The sequence below is a fragment of the Calidris pugnax genome, unplaced genomic scaffold (genome assembly GCF_001431845.1).
Source record: "Calidris pugnax isolate Ruff unplaced genomic scaffold, ASM143184v1 scaffold24, whole genome shotgun sequence".
Lineage (NCBI taxonomy): Eukaryota > Metazoa > Chordata > Aves > Charadriiformes > Scolopacidae > Calidris > Calidris pugnax.
This window is the reverse complement of record NW_015090922.1, coordinates 30203076-30224307: the sequence shown is the minus strand read 5'-3', so window position 1 is coordinate 30224307 and position 21232 is coordinate 30203076. Positions and strand designations below refer to the sequence as shown.

Genomic DNA, 21232 nt, shown 5'->3' with positions numbered 1-21232 from the left:
ATCTGGTCTTAAGCAACTGGGATTTTCTCTAAGTATTGATCTGGTCCTCTGTCTCTAAGACTTTTTGGTCCAAGAGAAATGTATTCATTCATACAACACAGAGCGTGAAACAGAGCAAATTTATAACCTTGCTTTGCTAAAATTTGGTGTTATACATGGGGAAATAATTCTGAAGCTTTAATCAGCTTTTCAGGTACCTACTGGGTGGTCTCTTTTGTATTCTGAGCGCATGGTTAACACGGAAGCATATCTTTGATAAAACTCAGAAGACCTGAGAATGTGTTCGTATAAGATAACATTAAATATCTGCATATATAATGACAGTAACTGACCTTCTGGATGATGCCATATCAAGAAAGGCAAGATGATACATATGATGCAAGTAAAAAAGGCGCCTTTCATGTTGGAAATATTTCTTGCTCCTTTCAGAGGTTCTGTACTGTAGGTAAAAAAAATAAATAGTAGAAACCGTGATTATTATAAACTGTCATTTTTATAAACATTATTATAAACTGTGAGCTTACTTAAAGGAATTTTCATATTGGACCAACTAGGGGATAAACATTGTCTTTATAATCCTGTATAACACTTTAATGACCTCCTGAAATTCCTATTCACTTAATTCATTTGATAAAGCCTTGAATTACACTCAGAAATCAATAAGTAAAAAAAAATATAAATTCAACATAAACACCCTCTATGGTTAAATTAATTTTCTGCCATGTTGGAATAGTTGTGGAGAGAGATTTAATATTCTTTATGATTTTTATACTATGTATATGAAAACATATAGTGTTTAACTTCCCCTATTCTGCTGACTGGTCCAGCAAGCAAACATGACTTGTCTCTAACACTCTCTGCCTTTCATGATTTCGCTGTGCGACTGTGTTACTCTTACACATGTAATGCTCAGTTTGTAATTTGCAATGAATAGATAAACTGCCATTAATGACTTTGAGTAGTGACTTCTAGTGAGAGACAGCAATATTTAATTTTTATATGTGTGCTGGCAAATTCACAGAGTTCTTAATTTTTATTTTCTGCATGAATTCAGCAGCCTTCTTGCATCCATCCTGAAAAGAAGCAAATCTGGTAAAAAAAAATTAACAAGGTATTTTATTTCTAATGAGACTTATCAGACCTCTAAAATTCTTGAGTGACTTGAGGACCAACTGTAAGCTATGACCCTGGGGCTGGGTTTCAGAAGACTTCAGTAAGCATTCTTAATGCAGGATCAACTTTTAATATACAAATTACTGGGGTGGGTCACTCATTATACAACACCTTCAGCATTCTGTCTTCCACTAGAGTGAGACTAATGCAATTGGTGGGACTGTATAGAAATAAGAGCAGGACCATATGGTTGGTGGGCTGCTCAGCTACACACTGAGAGCAACTGATTACAGTACTGTCTGGGCTGGCTTTTCTGTCCCGTACATAATGTTAGGCCAGAAGTTATACTGAATAAAACTTTTGAAACACCAAAAGATGTGAGAGGCAATAGAGTAGCTTGCTGTCATCTTTGGAAACAATCTGTGAAACCAATAGCCTGGCATATCTAAAATAATGTTTAAGACAAAGAGATGTGACATCCTATGTCCCTCATCCTCCTATATGCCTGCATCTATGTGGAGTCTTTGGGACTTCAGTAACTTGTTTACGCCGAACACCTTGAAGAGCTTGGTAAAAATAAACCCCTGCTATGAAGAACAACAAAGAGGGAAAGTGCAGCTTAACTTTCATTTGGAACTTCTTTCCTCAGGACATTTAAAGTTGTATTTTAAGTGGCATTTTGTAACTTCTCATAGTACCTACACATTTAAATACATACAGCACTAGTTCTGTGAGTAATTTTGAGACTCCTCATGTGCACTGTGTCTTTGGATCACTAGGATTTAAAGAGCAAATGCTTTCATATCTACTTACTGGAATATATGCCCCTTTACGTTTGAATCCAAATTAACACTTTTATTTTGTTGTTTTTTTAAAGAGCCACCAAAATCCTCCCGGTTTTGTTTTTGCTTTTTTTTTTTTTTTAAGAGCCACCAAAATCCTCCGCTCCTCATGTGCACTGTGTCTTTGGATCACTGGGATTTAAAGAGCAAATACTCTCATATCTACTTACTGGAATATATGTCCCTTTACCTTTGAACCCAAATTAACACTTTTGGGGGGGGGGCTTTGTTTTTGTTTTTGCTTTTTTTTTTTTTTTAAGAGCCACCAAAATCCTCCGACATTCAGCCAAATTATTTTGCTTTTGGCAGAAAGAGACCATGTCCACTGTTACTAGAAGCTCCTTTGCTTTTTCATAATTTTGTCCTTCCAGCATTGGAAAAAACACCATAGTGGGGAGGGTCAGAGCTCTTGGAAAACATGGAGTTAATATAACCCAGGCTTGTTGCCATGAATAGGAAATAGCTTACTCCTGCAGTCAATTTGCCTAATTGATTAGAAGCCTGATTGCATCCCTGAAGGGCTAGATGCCCAGAGGGAATATGCATGCACAGAGGCAGGGAGCTTCCAGGGCAGCTTCACAGAAAAGGAGTCTCCTGTGCTGCTGGAGCCTGAGCTGAGATATCCTTTTCTGCTGACAGCTTCTGGGTCAGTGCTCACACCCGTCTCCAGCCCACTCCCAAGCACCTGTGCTGCTGGAGCCTGAGCTGAGATATCCCTTTCTGCTGACAGCTTCTGCTCACACCCATCTCCAGCCCACTCCCAAGCATAAAAATCAGCTCCTAGAGTTGGACAGAGGAGGCCAGCAAGAGAAATCCAAGTGCTACCTCCTACAGGTTGCTGATGGGTCCAGCTGGCACAGACACCAGTCAGTTTGTGAGTGAGGACAAACTCACAGCAAGGCTCTCTGGCAGAAGAAATGTTATTTTTCCCACTCAAATGCTCCCCCACCTATCTACAGTAATCTGTTTGCTCCTCTGGTCTTTCTTGCTCCTTCACATGTCAGGAGTGAGAACCAGAACTGCCCAAATGAGAGAAGTCCCAAGGCTTGGCAAGCTTCCCCAAGGGTCAGAAACCACCGGAGCTTGGCCCCGTGGTTCCCTAATCAGCTGGGTCAAGTTGCCTTGTGAAGCCCAGTGGCAGGAAGCAGTTTATAGTACAGTAACTCAGCCCATTGTCTGGGCTTTTCCAGCTTGGCTTCATTACTATTACCATGATAAAGACCAGCTTTTTTTTTTTTTTCCTACTTCCCTTTTGCCCCTTCAAATCTTTACTTGCTCTTGACTTTTCTGAATTTCACTTTGATACTTTGACACCTCGGTTGTTCTCCCAGACAGATACAATTACAAGAGTTCAAAAAAAACCTTGTTTTTGTCCAGACCCGGGGGAGGGCGGGGGGAGGGAATGAGGAAAAAGCATGGGTAGCAGGGAGATGCGGTGGAGATTGGCTGGGAGAACTCACCTCCTGCCCAGTTTGGAGCAGCTCTTCAGGTCTTTTCTGCAATTCAGAGGACCCAGAAAGATGCAACTGTGGGACATAATCCAACATTCAGGTTTAGTATAAAACAGAAATAGCAAAAAGCGAGCTCAACAGGATCAATGGGGATGGCAGACTGGCAACTGTGTTTCAGTGTGCAATACTCCACCTTCTTCCAATGAGTCCTCACCATTCTTACCTTAAGAAAGAGTTTTACAACAGTTCAAATTTTAAAAAAGAAGAAAAACCCGTGTGAAGGCTCATTCAAAGCATCAACACCACGAAACAGCAGGGTGGCTTACAGTCTGATACAGCACTCATTAATTGATGATGTGAAGGAAAATGCCTTCCCCCTTCCCCCAGTATTTCCACCACTTGCTGAAATTCCTGGACAGTCCTCAAACCCCATACAACCTGCTCTCCTTAACTTGCAGAATTTAGTGACCCCTATGTTGCTAGGGTTGCAAGGTACCAAAAGAATAATAAATGTATTTCTGGGACTCCTTATGAAAAGTAATCTCTCTGATCCAGACATTACAGAACTCTGTTCTGAGAGCAGAAGATGAGCCACAACTTCAGTTATGGTTCACCTGGGAGTGGCTTACAGAGATTCTCCTTCGTCTCAGTACAAAAAAGGCAGTCAGCTGGTGAGGGCAACATGGCCTTCGTCCAATCTCTAATGCAGTGTAAAAAGGAGAACTGTGGCAGGGTGACAATCATAAACCAGTTCGAACAACTGCACACGGGGAAAAAGTGAGCCTAGCCCCAGCAGAAGGATTATTTCTGCTATCTCCAATTCAATGCCTCATTCTGTCACTAGACATGCTGCTACATTATTAGGAAGTGGGGCTGTATTTCTATTAGGAAGATAGATCTTGTTGCAATTTATCCTATTATTTCCTAACTCCATTTTTTCTAGGCCATAAGTCCTTGTACGTCCATACACCTCACCATTGCGGCTCCTGATTTAATATTCTGAGGACAGCTATTGGAACCACTAGACACGGCTTGAATCCTTTTGAAAACTATATTTATATTCCTCCTGTATTAATCTTAGAGACCATGGAACAACATGCAGTGACCTGGATGAGAGCAGCGGATGCATTTATTAAGCCTGTGGATGACACGAAGCGCAAAGAGACTACCAGGAAGCTGGGCTGAGAATGCAAAGTGATTTTGACAAATCAGAACTGTGGTGTGAAGCAGTGGCAGGCTCTCCAGCACGGACAAATGCAAGACAGTGCACACAGGCAAGAATCATCCACTACTTGAAGATAGGCTGCAAAAGAGCTGGTTAGAGAGCAAGGTCTGCAGAGATGAACGCTGAGGGACTACCAAGGATTGCAAGCTCAGCAAACCCAAATACAGCAAGAAGAACTATGAGTGTAAGTCCAGCATGGAAATCAGAAAACATAATAATTCAATTATATGCTGCATTACAGCTTCAAGGGAAGTACTGCATGCAATTGTGCATGAGGTGCTTCAAGAAGGACACAACTGAAGAACAATGAAGATGACAAAAGGACTAGGAAATGCCATTAATTAAAATGGTGTTAGCTTAAAAAGACTGAAGACACTATGGTCTGCAAACCCATGGAAAGGAAATTATAGTTTTTTCAATTTATTAGTTATTCCATGGAGAAAAAAAATGCAAGAAAGGAACAGTCTTAAGTTGCAGGAAGAATATTAGTTATTCCATGGAGAAAAAAAATGCAACAAGGGTTCATGTGTTCCAGGTTGAGAAACACATGGTAAGGAGAGGGGGGCTCTGGACCAAGTTGGACAGGGAGAGCATGTCCCTGAGAAAAAGTTAGCTAAATACCTGTCAATGATGAGGGGATATTATCTGAGGCTGTGATGGGCAGGGGAGAGGACTACATTATTTTTTCTTAAGAAGAAAAGAACTTTCCATTTCTACTGTTCCAATAACCTAGTAAGCCTAAAAAAATTGCAGCTAATACAATTTTCCAAGATCCTAATCCCTTCAAAAAATGCACAGGTTTTCATAAAAATAAAACAAAAAACCAATAAGCTAAGCTATCGATTCACCTGTATTCTACCACCCTCTACAAAAAGCTGTATGCATTCATAATATTTTATTGTAATATGATATCAGGAAACAACTTTTGTCTTATGCTTAACTAAGTAAAGCGAACAGGTACTAAGTTTTAAGTCTATAGAAATTACTTCTGAAAGCACCATCAATTATATCTACAGTACCTGATCTTAAAAAATAAAACAAACACACCTATATCAGGAGAAGTATCACACAGAGGGAACCAGCTGTCTGCATGCTCTCTTATATGCTTTTCTGTTATTTATGTCCAGAGACAGAAAAGCAAACACCATGGAGTGACAAGGCAGCTTTATTATTCTACAGTATGTACTAGAGTATTAAAAATAGCTTCTGTCAAAATAAATAAAATAATAGCTGAATCTAATTTACATAAGTGTTTTTGTTTACCTATGTTGTATTAAATTATGTATTTCAACTACAATTTATAAACATGAATTAAAACATTCTTTTTAATTTTCTCTTTCAAAACATTGTATGAAAAACATCACAAGAAAAAAATGACTCTGAAATATTTTTGAAATTATAGAAACTAGCTGTGTACAACACAAAACATGGTATGGTGCCCCCTTTTGCATCTCTTAAAATGCACTGGACCAGATTCAACTCCTGTATAAAGCTGAAACATTTCTACACAGATTCAAATAACTAATATCCAATGTTACTTTTTCTTTCTTTTTTATCTTCCAAGCAGAGAACAGACTCGGGTCTATTGGAGTTACGAATCACAATGAAGTTTTATGTCATTGATATTGCACCCTTGCCCTTTACTGTGAGATCACACTGCACTTTGCAGCAGGACAGTAGATCTCTTTGTTGATTCTTCTCCTACCCCTCTGCCCAGTCTGAAAGAATTTTTGCATCTCCAATAAATTCCCAAATTAATTTTCCCAGGCTTGAGCAACACCCAGTGAATGTACTCAGGATTTGACTTTATTATCCTTTAATCACCTCAGAAATTGTCAGCCTGGTAGATAGCTCATTAAGTTCTGAATTATTAGTATATTATATTTTTTAATAAAATTATAAGTTAGGGCATATTTTATAACTGCTTTCTTAGAGCATCTTTAGCACTTCAAAATATGTGTGGTTTCCTTTTTTTTTCCAGTTGCGCTCTTGCATTTGGAGAATGCCCTTTGCCAAACTTGCAGCAAAAGAAATGGAAAATGCTTTGAGTGTTTAGGTCTCTTAACACCTACCGTGAAGTATCGCTACCATTACATAGGCAAGAATATGCAAACAATTTGAATTCCCCCTACAAGAAATACTTACTTTAATATCAACAATTATACATCCCTCTGTGGGCACAAATAGACTTCCTTGTCCTTAAAGCATGTGTAAGTCTTTTAAACGTTTTCAGTCAACAAAAGTACATCTCGGAAAAAACACTCCCATGTATAAGGATCTGACCCTAACATAGACCATTAAGATCAATGTACTTACTTGTAATTTACAGTCTTTTAAATTAAATCCACGTAGTTCCTACATGGATGAAAACTGCAGTTTGTATTTTCTCCCTGAACGTACTTTAATGTGCATTCAAAGTACGAGGAACATACCAGTCCAAAACAAACTTTTGGCTTCTTGAGGACACAGGGAAGATGCAGTGACTGCAATTCCTGTACAGGACCCCTACAATTCAGCTTTTTTCTACAGTAAAGCAAATCAAAAGCAACCTCCTGGTGCTAGCGTGAATATTGACCAAAAGTTAACACTATATACATGTATAAAAAAAAAATTCTATCTATGTACCCTGGAGGTGTGTCCTGGTTGCTATGGGAATGGTAATCATGAATTTCCTGGCTAGAGTGGGATCAAAATCCTAACTTTCAACACTGCATTAATGTTGCTTTTCACACTTGCAAGATACAGATTTTTAGCTGTAGTTCAGGTGTTTCCAAACAGAATAAGCTCTTCTCCCTGACATCATGCTAGGATGTTAAAAAACAAAACAAAACAACAAAAAAAGCCGTATTAAAAATAGCTTCTGTCAAAATAAATAAAATAATAGCTGAATCTAATTTACATAAGTGTTTTTGTTTACCTATGTTGTATTAAATTATGTATTTCAACTACAATTTATAAACATGAATTAAAACATTCTTTTTAATTTTCTCTTTCAAAACATTGTATGAAAAACATCACAAGAAAAAAATGACTCTGAAATATTTTTGAAATTATAGAAACTAGCTGTGTACAACACAAAACATGGTATGGTGCCCCCTTTTGCATCTCTTAAAATGCACTGGACCAGATTCAACTCCTGTATAAAGCTGAAACATTTCTACACAGATTCAAATAACTAATATCCAATGTTACTTTTTCTTTCTTTTTTATCTTCCAAGCAGAGAACAGACTCGGGTCTATTGGAGTTACGAATCACAATGAAGTTTTATGTCATTGATATTGCACCCTTGCCCTTTACTGTGAGATCACACTGCACTTTGCAGCAGGACAGTAGATCTCTTTGTTGATTCTTCTCCTACCCCTCTGCCCAGTCTGAAAGAATTTTTGCATCTCCAATAAATTCCCAAATTAATTTTCCCAGGCTTGAGCAACACCCAGTGAATGTACTCAGGAATTGACTGTATTATCCTTTAATCACCTCAGAAATTGTCAGCCTGGTAGATAGCTCATTAAGTTCTGAATTATTAGTATATTATATTTTTTAATAAAATTATAAGTTAGGGCATATTTTATAACTGCTTTCTTAGAGCATCTTTAGCACTTCAAAATATGTGTGGTTTCCTTTTTTTTTCCAGTTGCGCTCTTGCATTTGGAGAATGCCCTTTGCCAAACTTGCAGCAAAAGAAATGGAAAATGCTTTGAGTGTTTAGGTCTCTTAACACCTACCGTGAAGTATCGCTACCATTACATAGGCAAGAATATGCAAACAATTTGAATTCCCCCTACAAGAAATACTTACTTTAATATCAACAATTATACATCCCTCTGTGGGCACAAATAGACTTCCTTGTCCTTAAAGCATGTGTAAGTCTTTTAAACGTTTTCAGTCAACAAAAGTACATCTCGGAAAAAACACTCCCATGTATAAGGATCTGACCCTAACATAGACCATTAAGATCAATGTACTTACTTGTAATTTACAGTCTTTTAAATTAAATCCACGTAGTTCCTACATGGATGAAAACTGCAGTTTGTATTTTCTCCCTGAACGTACTTTAATGTGCATTCAAAGTACGAGGAACATACCAGTCCAAAACAAACTTTTGGCTTCTTGAGGACACAGGGAAGATGCAGTGACTGCAATTCCTGTACAGGACCCCTACAATTCAGCTTTTTTCTACAGTAAAGCAAATCAAAAGCAACCTCCTGGTGCTAGCGTGAATATTGACCAAAAGTTAACACTATATACATGTATAAAAAAAAAATTCTATCTATGTACCCTGGAGGTGTGTCCTGGTTGCTATGGGAATGGTAATCATGAATTTCCTGGCTAGAGTGGGATCAAAATCCTAACTTTCAACACTGCATTAATGTTGCTTTTCACACTTGCAAGATACAGATTTTTAGCTGTAGTTCAGGTGTTTCCAAACAGAATAAGCTCTTCTCCCTGACATCGTGCTAGGATGTTAAAAAACAAAACAAAACAACAAAAAAAGCCACAAACAAACAAAAAACCACAAAAAAAAAATCAACAACCAAACAACAACAAAAAAGGTTAAAAGAATAATAGTCACATACAGATGAAACACTTAAAGTATTACCTTCAGCATTTCCAACAAACCCCCACAAGTTTCCATTCAAACTGGTGGCTCAATGTACCTGAGACAGCTAATTAAAAAAGGAAGTGGTCAAAGTCATGCTTTTTTTTGTAAACTTCAAAGGTGATCCCTCTCCTTCCTCCTCTTTACATTTTACTGTCTGGCTTTCTGCCCATCCTGCAGCTGTTAGCTGAGCCTGTGTCTCACGGCGTCAAACCTGCCTCCTCACGGTCCATAAAGTTACAGCAGGGATCGTGATACGCAGGTGTGGAAAAGCCAGAAGTGCAAGATGGGCCCGTTAATGATTTTTCTGGCACCCCATGCTGAGCTGCTGAAAAAGAGCAGCTCGCAGAAGGCAAGGGACTCTTTGTTTGCAAAGGTATTTGAGGTCATATTACTTCTCCCACAGCAAAGGTGTTGGGTTTTCACTTTAAGGGCTGTTTACAGAAATGATTCACCTTTTATACAGCTTTTAAAAAATGCTTTGAGGCTTTAATTGGACACAGGATTTGCATCACACCAGTATGAAAACTCTTACTTTTCATTTAACTCCCCATTAAATCATTCAATGATCTTACTCAACGATAAGCAGCCAATTCCCGTTATGTGGGCTTAACAGGGGAAAACACAAATCAAAACATAAGGGGTTCGTATATGTCAGAAGCCTAATCTAGGAATTTCTGCTCCCAGTTATATTTGGGCAATGAAGGCAGAGGCAACAAACTGCTGGGGAAAAAAACTTAAAATGCACTGGACCAGATTCAACTCCTGTATAAAGCTGAAACATTTCTGCACGGATTCAAATAACTAATATCCAATGTTACTTTTTCTTTCTTTTTTATCTTCCAAGCAGAGAACAGACTCGGGTCTATTGGAGTTACGAATCACAATGAAGTTTTATGTCGTTGATATTGCACCCTTGCCCTTTACTGTGAGATCACACTGCACTTTGCAGCAGGACAGTAGATCTCTTTGTTGATTCTTCTCCTACCCCTCTGCCCAGTCTGAAAGAATTTTTGCATCTCCAATAAATTCCCAAATTAATTTTCCCAGGCTTGAGCAACACCCAGTGAATGTACTCAGGATTTGACTTTATTATCCTTTAATCACCTCAGAAATTGTCAGCCTGGTAGATAGCTCATTAAGTTCTGAATTATTAGTATATTATATTTTTTAATAAAATTATAAGTTAGGGCATATTTTATAACTGCTTTCTTAGAGCATCTTTAGCACTTCAAAATATGTGTGGTTTCCTTTTTTTTTCCAGTTGCGCTCTTGCATTTGGAGAATGCCCTTTGCCAAACTTGCAGCAGAAGAAATGGAAAAATGCTTTAGTGTTTAGGTCTCTTAACACCTACCGTGAAGTATCGCTACCATTACATAGGCAAGAATATGCAAACAATTTGAATTCCCCCTACAAGAAATACTTGCTTTAATATCAACAATTATACATCCCTCTGTGGGCACAAATAGACTTCCTTGTCCTTAAAGCATGTGTAAGTCTTTTAAACGTTTTCAGTCAACAAAAGTACATCTCGGAAAAAACACTCCCATGTATAAGGATCTGACCCTAACATAGACCATTAAGATCAATGTACTTACTTGTAATTTACAGTCTTTTAAATTAAATCCACGTAGTTCCTACATGGATGAAAACTGCAGTTTGTATTTTCTCCCTGAACGTACTTTAATGTGCATTCAAAGTACGAGGAACATACCAGTCCAAAACAAACTTTTGGCTTCTTGAGGACACAGGGAAGATGCAGTGACTGCAATTCCTGTACAGGACCCCTACAATTCAGCTTTTTTCTACAGTAAAGCAAATCAAAAGCAACCTCCTGGTGCTAGCGTGAATATTGACCAAAAGTTAACACTATATACATGTATAAAAAAAAAATTCTATCTATGTACCCTGGAGGTGTGTCCTGGTTGCTATGGGAATGGTAATCATGAATTTCCTGGCTAGAGTGGGATCAAAATCCTAACTTTCAACACTGCATTAATGTTGCTTTTCACACTTGCAAGATACAGATTTTTAGCTGTAGTTCAGGTGTTTCCAAACAGAATAAGCTCTTCTCCCTGACATCATGCTAGGATGTTAAAAAACAAAACAAAACAACAAAAAAAGCCACAAACAAACAAAAAACCACAAAAAAAAAATCAACAACCAAACAACAACAAAAAAGGTTAAAAGAATAATAGTCACATACAGATGAAACACTTAAAGTATTACCTTCAGCATTTCCAACAAACCCCCACAAGTTTCCATTCAAACTGGTGGCTCAATGTACCTGAGACAGCTAATTAAAAAAGGAAGTGGTCAAAGTCATGCTTTTTTTTGTAAACTTCAAAGGTGATCCCTCTCCTTCCTCCTCTTTACATTTTACTGTCTGGCTTTCTGCCCATCCTGCAGCTGTTAGCTGAGCCTGTGTCTCACGGCGTCAAACCTGCCTCCTCACGGTCCATAAAGTTACAGCAGGGATCGTGATACGCAGGTGTGGAAAAGCCAGAAGTGCAAGATGGGCCCGTTAATGATTTTTCTGGCACCCCATGCTGAGCTGCTGAAAAAGAGCAGCTCGCAGAAGGCAAGGGACTCTTTGTTTGCAAAGGTATTTGAGGTCATATTACTTCTCCCACAGCAAAGGTGTTGGGTTTTCACTTTAAGGGCTGTTTACAGAAATGATTCACCTTTTATACAGCTTTTAAAAAATGCTTTGAGGCTTTAATTGGACACAGGATTTGCATCACACCAGTATGAAAACTCTTACTTTTCATTTAACTCCCCATTAAATCATTCAATGATCTTACTCAACGATAAGCAGCCAATTCCCGTTATGTGGGCTTAACAGGGGAAAACACAAATCAAAACATAAGGGGTTCGTATATGTCAGAAGCCTAATCTAGGAATTTCTGCTCCCAGTTATATTTGGGCAATGAAGGCAGAGGCAACAAACTGCTGGGGAAAAAAAAAGAAAAGCACAACAATTTGCTGTTCTTCTTGAAATAACTGAACAACATAACAGCTGATATCTAAAACTCCTAGCTTATAAAAATCACTTAAAGATCTACTTTGTGTTAAACATTGCTCGAGCTGTGATCTGAGCTGTGCCCAAAGAACAATTTTAAAGAACTCCAGCTCAAGATTTTCAGAAAAGGGTTCCTGAAACAGATACCTTAACAGGACCCATTTCCCACAACACACAAGTGACACACGATATTCTCCACCACTCAGAATCAATGAGATTTAAATTTTCAGATCATCGAAACAGTGAGGCATGGCCCAGATTTTACAAAATACTTAGTGCACAACTTCAACTAGTATCCCTATCTTTCACTAGGAGAGAGAGCCTAAACAGTTGATTTGGGTCTTCAATCCGTCCCTGAGCCCCTAGTTAGGTGTGGGACATTAGCGCTTCTGCAGCCTCTAGGTCCTAGATCCCCTAGCACCACAGTCTTTATGCATTTATATTTTTGGCCCTTTGTATCAGTGTTTTAAAGCTGGGCAGTATTTTGGTGCTAACAAAGAGCGAGCAGATATGGACTGAGAGAAGCAGCTAGCGGGTTGAGTGTTTAGGTCTCTTAACACCTACCGTGAAGTATCGCTACCATTACATAGGCAAGAATATGCAAACAATTTGAATTCCCCCTACAAGAAATACTTACTTTAATATCAACAATTATACATCCCTCTGTGGGCACAAATAGACTTCCTTGTCCTTAAAGCATGTGTAAGTCTTTTAAACGTTTTCAGTCAACAAAAGTACATCTCGGAAAAAACACTCCCATGTATAAGGATCTGACCCTAACATAGACCATTAAGATCAATGTACTTACTTGTAATTTACAGTCTTTTAAATTAAATCCACGCCCACCATAAATGAGCTGGAACCAGGAGCATTATGCTGCTTCTACTGCTTCAGGATTTAGTTGTGTTACTGAGCACCGCGAGGAACATACCAGTCCAAAACAAACTTTTGGCTTCTTGAGGACACAGGGAAGATGCAGTGACTGCAATTCCTGTACAGGACCCCTACAATTCAGCTTTTTTCTACAGTAAAGCAAATCAAAAGCAACCTCCTGGTGCTAGCGTGAATATTGACCAAAAGTTAACACTATATACATGTATAAAAAAAAAATTCTATCTATGTACCCTGGAGGTGTGTCCTGGTTGCTATGGGAATGGTAATCATGAATTTCCTGGCTAGAGTGGGATCAAAATCCTAACTTTCAACACTGCATTAATGTTGCTTTTCACACTTGCAAGATACAGATTTTTAGCTGTAGTTCAGGTGTTTCCAAACAGAATAAGCTCTTCTCCCTGACATCATGCTAGGATGTTAAAAAACAAAACAAAACAACAAAAAAAGCCACAAACAAACAAAAAACCACAAAAAAAAAATCAACAACCAAACAACAACAAAAAAGGTTAAAAGAATAATAGTCACATACAGATGAAACACTTAAAGTATTACCTTCAGCATTTCCAACAAACCCCCACAAGTTTCCATTCAAACTGGTGGCTCAATGTACCTGAGACAGCTAATTAAAAAAGGAAGTGGTCAAAGTCATGCTTTTTTTTGTAAACTTCAAAGGTGATCCCTCTCCTTCCTCCTCTTTACATTTTACTGTCTGGCTTTCTGCCCATCCTGCAGCTGTTAGCTGAGCCTGTGTCTCACGGCGTCAAACCTGCCTCCTCACGGTCCATAAAGTTACAGCAGGGATCGTGATACGCAGGTGTGGAAAAGCCAGAAGTGCAAGATGGGCCCGTTAATGATTTTTCTGGCACCCCATGCTGAGCTGCTGAAAAAGAGCAGCTCGCAGAAGGCAAGGGACTCTTTGTTTGCAAAGGTATTTGAGGTCATATTACTTCTCCCACAGCAAAGGTGTTGGGTTTTCACTTTAAGGGCTGTTTACAGAAATGATTCACCTTTTATACAGCTTTTAAAAAATGCTTTGAGGCTTTAATTGGACACAGGATTTGCATCACACCAGTATGAAAACTCTTACTTTTCATTTAACTCCCCATTAAATCATTCAATGATCTTACTCAACGATAAGCAGCCAATTCCCGTTATGTGGGCTTAACAGGGGAAAACACAAATCAAAACATAAGGGGTTCGTATATGTCAGAAGCCTAATCTAGGAATTTCTGCTCCCAGTTATATTTGGGCAATGAAGGCAGAGGCAACAAACTGCTGGGGAAAAAAAAAGAAAAGCACAACAATTTGCTGTTCTTCTTGAAATAACTGAACAACATAACAGCTGATATCTAAAACTCCTAGCTTATAAAAATCACTTAAAGATCTGCTTTGTGTTAAACATTGCTCGAGCTGTGATCTGAGCTGTGCCCAAAGAACAATTTTAAAGAACTCCAGCTCAAGATTTTCAGAAAAGGGTTCCTGAAACAGATACCTTAACAGGACCCATTTCCCACAACACACAAGTGACACACGATATTCTCCACCACTCAGAATCAATGAGATTTAAATTTTCAGATCATCGAAACAGTGAGGCATGGCCCAGATTTTACAAAATACTTAGTGCACAACTTCAACTAGTATCCCTATCTTTCACTAGGAGAGAGAGCCTAAACAGTTGATTTGGGTTTTCAATCCGTCCCTGAGCCCCTAGTTAGGTGTGGGACATTAGCACTTCTGCAGCCTCTAGGTCCTAGATCCCCTAGCACCACAGTCTTTAGGCATTTATATTTTTGGCCCTTTGTATCAGTGTTTTAAAGCTGGGCAGTATTTCGGTGCTAACAAAGAGCAAGCAGATATGGACTGAGAGAAGCAGCAAGCAGAGAACATATTGTGAGGGGATGGGAGGTTTAAGAGGAGCTACTGAGGCAGAAAAGTGGTGGTTGCATTGTCATCTCTGCTGTTCGTCCATACATCATTTACTTATATCAAAAGTTTGGCAAAGTAGGGATTTGTTTACACATAATTCTGTAAGAGAGTTGCAGACAACTCCTAAAGATACAGAGCTGCTGGGCACTGCCCAAAGCTCAAAGATGCAAGTTCATCTCTGGAATTGCATACCCATCTAGACCTACATGATGGATATGCCACCTCTGCCCAGCAGTGGTAGATTAATTTCAGGCTTCTGACCTTTCTTTCCCTGAACAACCATTTCTGATGCAGTAACTCCTAGAAACGCAAACCAGGACTGGAAGCAATCACAAATCTGAAGAAAAGCAGTGCCCACCATAAATGAGCTGGAACCAGGAGCATTATGCTCCTTCTACTGCTTCAGCATTTAGTTGTGTTACTGAGCAGCATCTGAAGTTGTCAGCTAGCAGGACATCTCTTCAAGAAAGGTCAGTAGGAACCAGAATATATCTTATTGTCTGCAACAGTGAAGAATGCAGTGTGGTTTTCTCCACGCCTCCAGTTACAACTTGCTCAGAACTGGCATGGCGTGGCTTTGCTGACAAGCAAATGGATCAGGTGCCCTTGGGGAATGATGTGCATGTGTTTCATGCTGCTCCTAAGTCCTGTTCTGAGAACAGTATTTCAAGGGAACTTGGTACCCATAAGATGTTCTCTCTTCTCTCTTCCAGTAACTTCGAAAACTGCAGTTTGTATTTTCTCCCTGAACGTACTTTAATGTGCATTCAAAGTACGAGGAACATACCAGTCCAAAACAAACTTTTGGCTTCTTGAGGACACAGGGAAGATGCAGTGACTGCAATTCCTGTACAGGACCCCTACAATTCAGCTTTTTTCTACAGTAAAGCAAATCAAAAGCAACCTCCTGGTGCTAGCGTGAATATTGACCAAAAGTTAACACTATATACAAGTATAAAAAAAAAATTCTATCTATGTACCCTGGAGGTGTGTCCTGGTCAAAGCTCAAAAATCTAACTCAGGAACAGAACTGTCACAGTATCCAGGTACAGCAGGGATATAGAGAAAGAGATATAGAGAAGGTAACAACCCTCTATATTTTTTGCTAGAAACTTATTTCCCAGCTGTCAGAAGGAAGAGTAAAGTGAGCTCATGAATAATTGCTTTTGCTGGTTCCCTTGACCGCCAGACTAATCATTAGCTATCCATCCTGTAGCAGTCTGTAATAACCTCCCCATCTGTGTCAGCAGATATATTTTGACAGCCAAGCACAAGAAAAAAAATCTTTTTTTAAAGTCAACAAATCTCAATAGCCTTTGTACCGTGCCCACATGCCACCTAAATTACGTGAACTCACTTTTCTCATTATGTTTGTGATGCCCCCAAATGTTTTCCCAACCATATGTTACATAGTTCATGAAAACTACCCTACTGGAGGGTGATGAGCCAGTCTTCTGTGCTCTCACAAGAAAATAAATTTTTAAAAAAAAGTGTTAGAAACTGAAAAGCTGAGGGAGACTAGGAATGTTGGGTAGCTATGGTAAATTATCTGGTCTGCCACAGGACTCTTCAATGGCCACACGCATGCTATACAGTCTTTTTGCACCACAACTCCTTTCTCTGATGGCGACAGCAGCACAACCCTCATCTCACAATGAGAGGTTGCAATGAAACAAGGAAACAAACAGTTTCAAGGCCTGTGAAGTACTGAAATATAAAAATAACTGACTGACTAATTCTCTCAGACTAATTTTCAGGTTCTGTCTTTCTCTAGACTTTCGTAAGATTCTTTACTCTGAGATTCCCAATCTTCTTTTTGATGGATATTGCCAACGAGTGCCAGGAGCAACATCCTGATTTTTGCTGCATTACAGGTCCCCTTTGAAATGCTGCAAATCACAGCTTGGTAAAGCCAGCTAGAAGCCTTAAGGAGGTAAGCATCTCACCTCCAGGTGCTGTCTGGGTTCAGCTGCTGAGCATCCTACTGGGACTGCACTATGGGATTTTCTCTGCCAGCCTCAGCACGGCTGGGGCAGTGGCAACTGCAGCTCCCAGCCTCATGCTACACTGAGAAGACTCATATGCCACAAGTGACATCTACCACAGCAGGACATCCCCTGCTTTACTAAATCCTATAGGTTACTTAAAACTCATAATGGTAATCAACATTGCACACTGACAAATTAGTTTTTGCAGACCACTGTTGCTATCTCTGCTCTGTATCGGTGTAGCCATGGGATACACTTTGATTTAAACAAGTACCTTTGTGATATGAAACTCTGATTTCTACCAGCTTCTTTGTCCAGCATTTAATGTTACACCATTATGACATGCTGCTTCTTAGTTTGAAATCAAAGGCTTTAACCCTAAGGCTGAAGCAGGCACAGCACAACATGGTGCAAGGTTAAATCTCCTATTTGAACCTGGCTGGAGCACCAGTCTAGCAGGGCTATCCCGCTTCCCATAGCCCTGTTATCTTACTCAGAGAATAAGAAGTTTCTAATACACCTTGATTTCCCCAGACTTGTTTGCAAACTTTTTCAATTAAAAATATTTTGGGTTTGCAATTTCTCTTGAATTCTGATTGGCCAGTTTATAACAACTGAAACAAGTATAAGCTATAGCCAAGTTAATGTGCTTTTATTTTTAAATTGAAATACTGTTTTCAAACTGTAACAATTTCAAAATTATCAAAATGCTGAAAGTGACATATTGTGACAAAATAAAAGACATTGTGAAAACCAGTGGAGTTCAAACATACATATATTTCCTATTTCTTAATTTCTCCCTTTTTCAGTCAATTCTAAAGGAAGAAATGCTGAAGAACATTAAAACTTGATAAATCCATGATAATATGGCAAGGGCTAAACCTTGTCTGATGTGGCAACTGAGAGGAAGGCGGGAGGAATTCTGAGGGAACAGCCGGAGTGAGAAGCGAAACTGCAAGACCGTGAGATGGTGATCAAAGGGAACAAGGACTCCCAGGCACAGTGAGAAAAAGCATTGCCATCCTGGAGAGATGAATGAAGAAAATCTGTAAAAGGCAGGGTCCTCTTTGCACTACAGTTCCCCCAACACTGTTCAGAAGAGGTGATTTTTAGCTGTTATATTAACCCAATTCAGATAATTTCATTAGCTTCCTTAAATTCACCTTGTTATCTCAAATAACTTCCCAAGCTCTAGATTTCACTAGTCACTAGGTGCAAATACAACAACAGATATGACCATGTTTCAGGGACTATCCACCCAACGGGATGTGCAAAGGCTTAACGAGCCGATGTTTGAAAAATGTTTCATCTGAGAATCTTGAAAAGCAAATAGTACAGCACCACCTTAGTAAGAAACAAATTAACTAGCTGAGTTTTTCTTTTTATTGCCGTTGTCAACAACAGTCTCTAAACATCAAATAAACAGCTTTCAGACTCAAGATGATTGTGTTTTAAAGCAATAATTAATGCTATTCATTTTTTTCTTAGATAAAAAAATTAACTTTTCTCTAATTCAATAGTCAGGGCTTTTTTGACACATTTTCTACTGTAAATTGGAGGATAAATATCCTTCAGGTATGGTATAGGCAGATATCAAAGCAATGGGAGGGAAACCACATAAATTAAAAAACAAACCCTCCCAAGAAAAAAAACTGGAAAAAACCCCAGCAGAACAGTCTGCTCCTTAATTCTGAAGGCCTGATACTGATCGTTTTATCAAGCTGGCACACATCAGTGCAGCCCCATAGTTCACATTCATATAATTTTTTTCTGGTGCTGAATGGAGTCAAGACACAATTTCTGAGCACATACAATATTTCAGGAGCTAGAATAAGATCATGGTGGGGAAAGGGGCAAGCAGTGATTTTTAGTAAAGAATTCGAAGGCATTTTGGAAAACTTCCAGTTAGAGCTGGAATTTAAATATTTCAAACACTTTCTTAAGATTCTATTTTCTTTTCTGCTCCTGACTGAAGTTAGCCACCTGTTTCTATGAGTAGCATCTATGATTTGTGTATAGTAGTTTCTATGAAGGAATAATTGTTTTAAATGTTCGAGAAGGAGCTGTACCTCTCAAGCTGGTCAAGAGATGGACAGACATTTAAAAAAAAAAATAGTGAAGGGAAAGAAAACTTATACAGGGCTTTGAGACCCGCTCCAATCAGGGCAGTGGAGTGGGCTATTAGGAGGACTGTGGTCTGGGCACTCTGGATAAGCTCTGAAAACTTGTGCAATGCTTAGGCAGCCACATACAGGCAGCAGTGGGGAAGAAGAAAACAGCTTGAGGAAAGCAAGGCAATGTGAGGTACGCAATGGAGAAGAAAAGCTTTATGGAGCTTTGAAGAAAAGATGGAGATCAAGCAAGAGATCCTCCCATGTGAGTGACACAACTCAAGCAATAGGCCAACAAATTATTTTAGCTCTTATGCTCTGAAGAATGAAAGCATCTGGTCCTGGAGGACAGGGAGGGCTAAACATCATTGTATTATCAAGGTGGGACTGTATGCAGGGCCTGAACCATGGTCTGGTGCAACAAAGAGATGAGATTCAGACAAAGTTCCCCAGTATAGAATCATAGAATGGTTTAGGTTGGAAAGGACCTTAAAAATCATCTAGTTACAACCTCCCTGGGACTACTGTGTCTACAAACTGGAGAGAAAAAGAGAATTTAAAAATGTGCTTTTTCATCCTCAGCAGCAAGGAAGGAGGACAACCATGCTTGTTAAAAACCAGTCTATGCATAATGTTTAGAACCAGTCATATATAATATATTTTTATTGAAAGCATTAGAAAAGGGAATTTCATTGGAAAGCCTAGAGGAAGGGGCCAGTATAGTCATTGCTTGAAATCTCTCCCTGTGTGCAAAGCAGAGGCAATACCTTCACAACTCAATTGCCACATTAGCCTCATATTGTGCAAGGGTGGACTACTCCTCTTGCACCTTATGGACATATGAATAAAGTAAGATTAAAGCCAAAAAATATGCCTTGAATGACTTGATGATATTTTTTCATTAGTATTAGTATTATTTTAAAAAGACACATCGGAGAGGTATTAAAATTAGAATTAAAAGAGAGGATGGTTATAATATAATTGCCCCTCCAACAGGTGTGGATTGACAAGTTACAAATATTTTCCATTTTAGTCCAGATAATTTTTTACAGGAATGAAATCAGCTCTTGAGTACATTGAGGCTAAGTGTAACCAAACCACCCACTGACTTCTGAGTATCTCTGTAGAAATGGCTACCAAGTGCAACTCTGGTAAAGGCACTGGAAAAAACAGCCGACAAACGTGGCCTTTACTTCATACTCTCAGCTTAGTAATTTTAGAGCAAAATTCAGCTGAAAGGACCCAGCGAGGGCTGGAATTTTCACACTTACCTTAGGAAATATTTGCTCAGTTTCTTTTTGGGGCTTTGTATGTTTACAATGACGAGGCAGACGTTGGCAGCATGCCGATCCCCGTGCTCTTGCTGGGAGCTGTGGGCAGAAGAGAGAAAACAAAGTCAGAAGGATGTGTGTTCTAAATGAGATATCCCACTCAGGATGGTGCATTTGCCCCTTCATGTGCCACCCTAAAGTGCATCTTCACTTGGAAAAAAGTAACTAACATAACAAGCAGAACTGTTTAAGAGATTCTATTTTCCTTATTCAAGCCAATCTCCATTTCTTTGAAAGAAAAAAAAAAGACTTCTGAACAGGACCAGATTCTGGTTTTCCATACTTTGCTCTTATTATCCTACCTATTTTCTTTCTACTGGGCTGTATTCTGCTGTCATTTATCTTCAGTGGAAGCAGAGAGTAAATGTTCTAGTGTCAGCTAAACAGGTCCAGTTCTACATGGAGACAGCTGAAGTAGTCCTTTCATGCTCTCTCTCAGCCAAAACAAGTAGAAGTTACCAGCTAAAGGAAGTCCTGTCCCCTCCTAGTATTTTTACAGCTGGGTAGTAAGCCATATCCAGAAAACAGCTCAAAACTAACCTGAAGAAAAATTGGGGACCAGAGTGAGGAGATGATTTTCCTTCAAGTCAGCACTAAGATCTGCCTCCCAACACGGGTGGTGTGAGTTCCAGTGGGAGCACAAATGGGGAAGAGCTGGGAGTGACCACTTTACACAGCACACTTACGTCAATCCAAAATTATTGTGAAACTACCATCCGGGCCTAGT

General features: G+C 39.1%; 1 long non-coding RNA gene across 1 annotated transcript; it reads right to left on the bottom strand.

Moving 5' to 3' along the window:
• Positions 1 to 335: 335 nt before the first annotated feature.
• LOC106893041 lies at positions 336 to 20523 on the bottom strand. The gene is made up of 3 exons (XR_001412980.1): positions 20446 to 20523; positions 3416 to 3481; positions 336 to 439 (listed from the first exon to the last, which is right to left on the bottom strand). It is a non-coding gene; the product is annotated as an uncharacterized LOC106893041 (long non-coding RNA).
• Between the last annotated feature and the right edge of the window lie 709 nt (positions 20524 to 21232).